The 10,180-nt window shown below is 49.1% G+C and overlaps 1 pseudogene; it reads right to left on the reverse strand.

Moving 5' to 3' along the window:
• Window positions 1-4,065: 4,065 nt before the first annotated feature.
• On the reverse strand, window positions 4,066-5,288 carry LOC136548057 (fatty acid desaturase DES2-like; annotated as a pseudogene).
• Window positions 5,289-10,180: the final 4,892 nt, after the last annotated feature.

Consider the following 10,180-nt stretch of genomic DNA (forward strand, 5'->3'; position numbering starts at 1 on the left):
AGTTTGTACCATAAGCTTCTCCTAGCAGTATGCACAGAGGGAAAATATATAGTAGCTCTTATATACATGTTTGTAAGGAAAATGGACCCTACACCCATTTACTTTGAATTTTGGTGTTTGATGACCAACACAACCAAGTTGGACTAATAAATTTGCAAGTGATTGTTTTGTAGTTCAATAGGGTGCAAGACATGACTTGGATGAAGGCGACGTGATGATCCGATGATCAACACCATAAGCAAGACCCTAGGAGCACAAGAGAAGACCCAAGATATCAAGCAAAGTCCAAGCACGAAGATAGGAACCAAGCCGTACGCAAGATAACGAAGAAACGAGCTCACAAAGGTGACCGGACGCTGGACCAGACGCTGGCGGAAAGTGACCGAACGCTCCGATCAAGAGGCTCGGCAACAGCAGGCATCAGCAGCAGCGACCGAACGCTGAGTATTGAAATCAACCGGATGCATTGATGGTACTATTCATCATCACCGGCAACATATTCAGTACTGACCGGACGCTGGCGGCAAATCGACTGGATGCAGGACTGCAGCGTTCGATCGAGTACAGAAAGGTTTTAGAGCGGCGAAATTGCGACCGGACGCGTCCGGTGGCATGTGATTGGACGCTGGCAGCGTTCGATCAGTTGATCGCGGCTCTAACGGTCGGGATGACCAGACATGTCCAGTCAGTAGCAGGAAAATAGGATTTCGTCCCCAACGGCTACTTTCTCAGTGGGGCTTATAAATAGACCCCCAACCAGCCATTTGAAGTAAGTGGGGCTTATAATTTGTCTATCATAATGTTGTCTTTGTCTGTGGTGGATATAAAAATTCATGGACTACGCGAAAGGGCATGTAGCCTAATAGTTATAAGAGCCTCAGTAGCGCCTCAGGTCTTGGGTTCGACTCTCCGTGGGACCGAATATTTTAGGATTTAACAGTGTTGTGCTTTCCGTGGTAGACGACGTTCCCGTCAACAGCGAGACACCTATGATGACTTCGTCAATCTCGAGGATTTATCGGTTCAGTCTTCGAAGATGCCATAGAGATAGGGTTTGTGTGCATGTATTCATAGAGGTGAGTATGCATGTGTTGTGGGTGTCTGGGTTATACCGTGTAATCGAAAAAATATATAGGACTACGAATGAGCATCTACCTCTATCTGTTGACAGATTTTGCTCAAAGAAATCTGTTGACAGATGGAGCATCAGCATGTTCGCTTGCTCGTATCTGACTTATAAGCCATGGCTTATCAGCCAACGAATAGTATTTTTCTCTCACACCAAATCAGTCAACAGTACTTTTAGCTATGGCTTATAAGTTAAACCAGTCCAAACTAACAGGGCGATGCGCAGGTGGTGTACTGAAATGGGGAGATAATACAGATGCAAGGGGATAGAAACGAGAAACAAAAAGACGCACAGGGCAGCGCAGAATTCGAAAATTCTTATCGAGTCCGGCGGCTGGGTTACCAGGTCTGGCGTGTGGGGTGCGGACCTGTTAAAAAAATATTGGCACCACAGCTGCACACATCTCAAAGCATGATCCTATGGTGAACAATTCAACAGATTTTATACCAAGAAATCTTATTACAGACAAATAGCAAAAATCTTTACTTAAATATCAGAAATACGATGCTCCTTTACTTTTTTGGGGGAATACAATGCTCCTTTACAACAAAGAAATTTTCGCTTTACTCTTCACCAACTAGCCCGATTGAGCACTCAGGGTCGCCAGGCAGTGGATCTGCCACTGCCCTTCGTCGAGAACTCGAGATGACCAAAATGGGCTTGGATCACCTTATTGACTGATTTGGACCAAAGATGTGGAAGTTATGACAATAAGAAGTATCCATTGTAGAAAAAAATATCCTATTTTCAAAAATCGAATGGCCTCTTTTGACACAATGAGAGGATACTTGAATTGAAAACACACATAAATAGATGCCTATGTGAATTAACTGATTAAAATCTTACGTGTCTATCGTTTCACACAAAAGGAGGTACCTAGCTCGAGAGGGCTCTCCTTTTAACCAACCGAGAGAACCGCCTTACTCGCATCCTCCATTTTGGTCTTCTTCTTCCTCTGCCAATCCACCCCACCCCCACCCAATTTTCCATGCCTGTCTCTCCAATGCCTCCAGCATTGGCTTTGAAGTTGGTGAGGGTCGTCCTTCCTCTCCCACTCTCCCTCACCACACTTCCCCTTCTCTCTTTCTTCCATGACTAGGTCTAGCCTCTGCACCGACCCCATCGACAGCCCCCACCGCCGCCCCATGCCAGCGGTGCCCCTATCGCTGGTTGTACTGCTTGCCACTCCACTCCCTCCTCCCCTACTCCTAATCAAAGGAGGAAACCTAGCCCTTGCGTCTGCCACTAGCTCTGCCCAACCAGATGTCCTCGATCTGTGGCCTCACTTGCCACCCCTCCACCAACCACCACCACTAGTCTGACCACCTCCTCAGGCTCCCCTCCCCTTCTAAGGTCGCATGCCATTGAAAGCCTCCCCAAAGCCCAAAACCCTAACCTCCTAACCCTAACTGGAACTCGCCGAAGATAGTAAAGGTGGTGGCCAGTGGAGGAGGCATTGGCAGATGGAAATGGAGATCGCCGAATTTGGGTTGGTTTTACTTTTCTTCATCCTTCTTACTTCCAATTTGATCCCAATTTTTCTTTCCATTTTTGAACTCAATGATTCCGACAGGTAGGCTTGTTGACCAGTTCGGTTTCAAACCTGTCGGTCCATGAAACCACATGGACCAAACAATAGGTACGGGTTTATATGGGTCATGCCTGGTTATGAAAGAAACCAGAAAAACGATCACATATGTCTCTCTCCTTCCCTAATCCTCTATTCCTCCATCTGCAAGGCAGAGGCACATCGCTTGATGCCACTCCAATGAAGAACAAACCTAATTCAGTGTGTTGTGTGCAAGGCCCTGCTACATGCCGCCTTCACAAGTCTACCCATCATGACTTTGTGGAGCACTGAACGTTGCTACCTTGTTCTCAGTTGCCGACGCTCGAATCCCTAGCCACGCATTCGCGCCTAGCACCACCAGCCACTCTGACTCTAGAACGTCCACCAAGATCCCCTGCAGCTCAATCCTGTGTGCTGCACTCTGCTACTCGGCGTGATGCCTTGTGTGCTAGCACATCTTGTTTGACCCACGTAACCACCAACACTGCCACTTCAGCTTGAGCTCAGCTTTGCTATTGCTGGTGATGGAAGTGGCGATGCTAGTGACGACGTTGCTTGATAGATGATGGAAGGAGAGCGAGCTATCACATCGGAGCAGCAGTTGCCCATATCCAAGGGCACAATCTACTGGGGCTTTTGGTAGTAGTTCTCAACGCACTTGAAGGAGTGTTTAGTGGGAGGTGCATCGTCCAAGGCCGCTATCACTTGGAACGAACTCAATGATATGAGGTGTGGCTGCTGCCATGGGATGATCTCCATGATATTCTCTCGACAACATCATCCATCACCTCAAGCACTACTGGTATCATGCTCATGAGAGTCCCTCGCATTTGTTCGAGCATGATTGTCGCTATCATGTGACCATGGCCTAGTGTCGGATTTGTTACTATCCAGCTTTTCAAAAACTAGCTCAACAGCTGAGGTGTTTGTTTTAGCTTCTGACTTTTTGGCTAGCAGAAGTCAGATAAAAGTTGAAAGAAGCCATATGAATGGGGGTACGAGTACGCATGTCAGCACACGCGTCACTCCTAGCCAATCTTAGGTTCTTGTTGCCAACCATTAGTGAATCTACCAGTTGAGCCTTGCGCATTTTCCATGGTCCATCTCTAGCTCCACAAGTTGTATTGGTTTCTCAAAATGACAAGTTAACAATCTTGAAACTAGTTCAATTTGTTGAACTAGATGATGTAGTGGACACCATTAGGGTTAGCAATATAATGTGCACCCAATGACATAATAGTTTTCACATTACATTACTCATGCAATATAGGAGTAATTACTCAAGTAGTCCATGGATCATACATATATACTCAACATGTAGTTATCACGTCACATAGCCCAACGCAGCTTCTCCACCGTATACTACGCTCGACAAATACATATAGTGATATTCAGTCTGTTCGCTTGCTCGTATACGATCGTAGATTATAAGCAGGAACAATATTTTTCTCTCACACCAAATCAGCCAGCAGTAAATAATTCATGATCGCTTACGACAAAACGAACAAGTTGATTGTTGTTTAGTGTACGTCATCATCCATCCAACGCATGCAACCTAAGACTTGTTGCTGCCGAACCAGAAGACGCCCTCGCGGCTGCCGTCGGGCTTGACGTACAAGCACTCCTTGCTGGCGCGCCATGCCGGCGTGTCGTCGAAGCGGTAGTACTCGCCGAGGACGGGGCGGATGGCCCTGGTGGCCTCGACGGCATGGTAGTGCGGCATGGACGGGAAGAGGTGGTGCACGATGTGCGTGTCGGCGATGTTGTGGAAGGCGGCGTTGAGGAAGGCGCCGTAGTCGCGGTCTACGGTGGCGAGCGCGCCGCGGAGCCAGTCCCACTCGCCGGAGTCGTAGCGGGGCACCACGGGGTCGGTGTGGTGCAGGAACGTGATGAGCACCAGCCACACGTTCACCATGAGCAGGGGCACGCCGTACACGAGCACCAGCGTGGCGAACCCGACGGCGGAGGGGAGGCGGTACAGGACGAGCGAGAAGGCGACGATGCCGGCGTCGGAGAGGATGACCTGGGCGCGCTCCCGGCTCCTGGAGAAGATGGGTGAGTAAGGGTCGTAGTGGTTGGCGAGGCGCGGGTACGTCCTGCCGGTGATGTTGCACGTGAGGTAGAGCGGGAAGCCGAAGACGAGCATGAGCACGAGCACGAAGAGCACCAGCCGGACGGCGGCGTTGCCGTGGAGCCCATGCACGAACGCGGGGAGCTCGGATGCTTTCCACGGCACATACACCTCGTCGCGGTCCAGGGACGCCGAGTTGGCGTGGTGCCGGCGGTGGCTGTGCTTCTAGGAGAAGTAGGGCACGAGGAGCGCCGTGTGGAGCGTGAAGCCGACGGCGTCGTCCAGCGCCGCATGCTCCGAGAAGGCGTGGTGGCCGCACTCGTGCGCGATCACCCACACGCTGTTGAGCGCGCAGCCCTGCGCCGCCCAGTAGAGCGGCCACGCGGCGACGCGGAGTGCGTCGGTGGCGGGGAGAGACGGGATCGCCACCTACGCCACGTAGAAGAGCGCGGCGACGGCGGCACTACTACATGATCGAATTTGCGCGACGTCGCCCGGGTGGCCTCCGTGGCGGGCATCTTTTTGCCTGCCACGGTTAATGCCTGTCGATTTACGGAGGCGGGCGTTTTTTATTTTCTGAGGCGGGCACTTTTGCCCGCCACGATAAATCGATTTATCGTGGCGGGCGTCTTAAGGTGCCCACTACGGTAAATCGATTTACCGTGGCGGGCATCCTATATGGCCCGCCTCAGAAAAGGCCCAAGCCCAAAATCCCCAGCAAGGCCCGATTTTAACCTTGAACTATATATACAAGGAGTTAGGGTTTTCTACCCCACTCCTCTGCCTCTCTTCCTCCACCGGTCGGCCCGACCTCCTCTCCGTTCCGCGCGACTGAGTCCGAGGCGAGGCGACCTCCCCACTCCCCACTCCGCGGGAGACCGAGGCAGTCTCCTCTCCACTCCGTCGTCACCACCTCTCCACTCCTCTCCCGACGCGACATCCACCGGCGGCGCTGGGGACATGGGGCGCGCGTCGGCTTCTGCGCGCGGGACCTGGCTCCCTTCCTCGCGTGGCGGCGCGACATCCACCGGCGGCGCGCCCTGGTCTCCTCTCTCCCTCATGCGGATCTGGCCCCCTTCTTCCTCCCTGGCTGGATCTGGTGGGAGGCGGCCTCCCCATCCCTCCCTGGCGACGGCGACGGGTGGTTCTAGGTGGAGGGTTGCCGGATCCTATAGGAGGGCGGCTGGATCCGACGGATCCCGGCCGGATCCGGTGAATGCCGCGACGGTGGTGCTGCCAATGTAGGTATAGGTCTCTCTTCATCTCCCTCGCTGTGCCCTCTCCCCTTTCCCAGATCTAGAGCCGGCACGGACGTCGGGGCTGCGGTGGCGGCGCACGCGGATGCACTGCTGCTCGGCGCCCTCCTCCTTTCCGGCCTCATCTTCGGCAGTGGCGCTGCATAGGCGGCTGCAGCTGGATCCAGGGACGACGATGGTGGCGCAAGGGTTTCGGTTTGGGATTGGTTTCACCGGTGGGCTCAATCAATGGGCTCGCCGGTGGGCTTTGGGGGTTTTTTTTCCAAACGATTAACCGAGGCGGTCGGTGTAACGTGCCCGCCGTGGTAAAAGTGTATTTACTGCGGCGGTCACGTTACACCGTCCGCCGCGGTAAATCGGTTAACCGCGGCGGGCAAGGCCGCCCGTCGCGGTTAAGCCACGATTTACCGTGGCCTATAGGCCGCGGCGGACGGCTTTGCCCGCCGCGGAAAACCGAAAACGTCCACCTCCAATAAAGTTTTTGTAGTAGTGCGGAGAGGTCTCGCAGGAGGTAGGAGGAGGACCTGAGCACGGAGCGACGGAAGCAGTGCGGCGGGATGGCTCGCTTCATGTCGGCCAGCGTGAACAGCGGCTTGTCCGCGAGGGAACGCTTCACGTTGGCGGCGGCGTCATCGGTGGCCGTCGTCTCTCTGGTCTTGGCGCCACCGCGCACTGCTGGCAGCTGCTGCTGCATGGGTAGGAGAAGGCTCCAAAAGCTGGATCGGAAGAGGATGGTCGTCAAGCCACACATCACCTCAAGTATTTATACCCACGCGATGACGCGAACTGCTCCTCAACACATCCGTCTCCGCTGCTGAATACACGCTTGCGTCACATCACTCTCTCCGGGAATTTCAACCGCGCGCCCTAGCTGGATGTCCGCCTGCCCTGTTTCCCTACGCCAATAATTGTCAAGTTCGCTTGGCTGATAAGTCCCGACTAAAAATACTATTGACTGATTTATTATAAAAAAAAATATTATTTATTAACTGAAAAAGTACAGCTTATAAAACAAAGGGCAAATCTCGCGATCTCAGTGCTGCGTGCGGCTGGAAACCATCCATCTTTTGTCACCTTGTACTGGGAAAAACCTGGATCTTTTGTCAGCTCCAACTTGTGAATATTTAACACCTGACAAGGAGGCCAATTTGTATGTATGCACTGTTGATAACCAAAATTATCGATTGCAGTTTTTCTCACGACAGGGTTTGGTAGAGTTATCAAAACGCAGAATGGGGTTCACCAATGTGTTTCCATCGAGATGATAAAAGAAAGATATATAGAATGGTGTCTCATCTAGAGTCCGGTTAAAGAAATTACGGTCTCAGGCCCAGCAGAAACCTCCCGGTTTGTAAGCTGGCTAGGTCGGCTTTTACGAGCCAGTTTTTGTGGATTTGATTGACCCTTGGCCTCGATCAGGCCGCCTTCGATAAGCAAAAGAACTTATGTATAATCTGTGTCGAATGATCGAGAAGACAACTGCTCTTCGTCGAATAATCGACAAGACAACTACTCTTCCTGCAAGTACCTAGCAAGTACATCGTTATTATTAACCTGCAGTATCTTACTACTACTAGTCTTCTCTTGCTAAGGCCTAGTTTAGTTCCAAAAAATTTTCACCCTAGACTATAACATCGAATCTTACGGCACATGCATGAAGTATTAAATATAGATGAAAAAAAACTAATTGCATAGTTTGGTTCTAAATCGCGAGATGAATGTTTTAAGACTAATTAGTCCATGATCAGCCAAAAGTGCTACAGTACTAACATGCGCTAGTGATGGATTAATTAGGCTTAATAAATTCGTCTCGCAGTTTCCAGGCGAGCTATGTAATTAGTTTTTTTTATTAGTAACCGAAAACCCCTTCCGACATCTCCGAAACATCTGATGTGATCGACATTCAAAAATTTTCATTTCGCGAACTAAACACCCCTAATTGTATATACCCGTCGAATCTATTGTGTTCTTCCATTTTACAAATGCACCCACCCACGAGACGAAAGACCACGGATGAGCGAGGAAGAAGTGTCTTGTACTCAACCGCTCGCCAAAGTCCTAACGTCAGTGAAAAGAGTTAGATAAAAAGGCTTAACCGTAGTACTCCTAGTTAGCAAAAAAAAAAAAAAAACAAGAAGAAGGAAAAAGTAAATTCAGTAGGACAGAGTAGTTCACAGACCAAATATGAGAAGTGATGATGTTTTGATGGGAAATACACTACTAGTTAGCAAAAACGGAGGAAAAAGTAAATTCAGTAGGACTGGTGCAATGCAAGTGCAACAAGCTACTGCTATAGTACGAAATGAAAGAACTGAAAAGCATAAAGTAGAGATAGACATCCTATCACTTCGCTAGAGAAGCTAATTTGAAACGCATCTCCTTTGTTGTTTTCTGGCGGGCGTGTCATTAAATCTGGCTTCATCCATTTCTTTTTTCATTCGGAACACTATTTTTCTTTCACAAATTCTTACAGATTTCTCTAAATTCCTCTAAAATTCCTCCAAATGAATGGGGCCGTAGTGCATCTCGACAACTCGACTCTTCTCACTAGTAGAGAAACGACCTTTGATCCACTTCGAAATTTGGTTATAGTCCCGGTATTTTTCACGCCCGGGACTGAGAAACCTTTAGTCTCGGTTGGTAGCTCCAACCGGGACTAAAGGTCCCTGCCCAACGGCTACTACGCCAGGCTTTTGCTGGAGGGGACCTTTAGTCCCGTTTGAAGCTATCAACCGGGACTAAAGGTTCACTTTTACTCCTGGTTGGTCCCTCCAACTGGGAGTAAAAGTCTACTCCCGGCTGGAGGCTCCGTCCGGGACTGGAAAGGGGCCTTTAGTCCCGGTTTCTGTCTACAACCGGGACTAAAGGTCCCCTCCTATATACCCCTCGTTTCTCCCCGAGCCCAAGCCACTTTGAGCTCAGTGTTCTTACTTCATCGTCGGCCTCTCTTCTTCCTCATCACGGGTGATCACAAGATTTCTTCCATTCCTCCATCGATTCTTCGGTTCTAAAGGTTACCAACTTTATACTCTCATGTTTCATCAGTAGCTTATTTCATTTTATGAACTAGATATATGTGGGTTTTTATGGTAGATTTTTTTTATTTACAAGCCATTTAAGCTCAAAATCACTTTAAAGTTTGCATATTTGGATGAAGGAAGATTAAAGTAGTTATTCAAAACTAGTATTGAGCTTTCATTTCTAGCATGCATAGCACACTTCATGCTTTAGAGATATAGAGAATTTTAGAGTTTTTTTAATTTTATTTGTTTATAAAATGAGAAATCTATATTATATTAAAAATGAGTATAGAGAGTAGATGACAACTGCTTCCGGGTCCTTGGCCTCTCATCGGGTTACAAAGCGACTGAGGCCGGACCTCCCTCTCATTGCATACGGCAAGTGTGAGGAGAAGATTGTGATGGAGTACCGAGTGAGGAAGGAGTGTCCCAACAAGGGCCGTATCTTCTACAAGTGTCCGGATCGCAATGTGAGTTATTTTATCGTATTTTATGATTATGGTTAATTTATACTTATTTTCATGATGATCGTGATTAAAGTTCTAATTTTTTATTTTAATTTCAGTGGGATGGCACTAGATGTTCAGGCTGGTACTGGGAGGAAGAGTATGTTGAACACGTGCAAAACTCTCTTGCACAGGCGGCTACGGCGGCTGATGAGGCAGTGATCCTACGGAAGAAGCCCATAGATATTGAACAAACGTATGATATGTCTGTTTTAGTTGGGATTGGTCGCGAAATCCTTATGCTGCTGAAGTGCATTTTAGCTTTAGTTTTTTTAGTGGTAGTTGTGATTGTCTACATTGTAGCGAGACTTTCATAAATTAATACCTTGTGTGGTGGCATGCATGTCGTATAATTAACTAATTATGTTCTAGGTTTTAATATGGTATGTATGTCATGTAATACAGATGAGCCGGCATTGGATGTACAATATTGATCGCCGCTCCCAAGAGTTCATTGAGGGCGTGCATTCTTTCTTACGTGTGGCCGAGGCAAACAAACGCAATGGTTTTATGTGCTGCCCATGTGCCATATATAAGAATCTGAAGGAATATGCTAGCTCAAGGAGTCTTCATTCACACTTGTTGAAGTCGGGTTTCATGCCAAACTATATTTGTTGGACGAAGCACG

This window comes from Miscanthus floridulus, chromosome 4 (genome assembly GCF_019320115.1).
Source record: "Miscanthus floridulus cultivar M001 chromosome 4, ASM1932011v1, whole genome shotgun sequence".
Lineage (NCBI taxonomy): Eukaryota > Viridiplantae > Streptophyta > Magnoliopsida > Poales > Poaceae > Miscanthus > Miscanthus floridulus.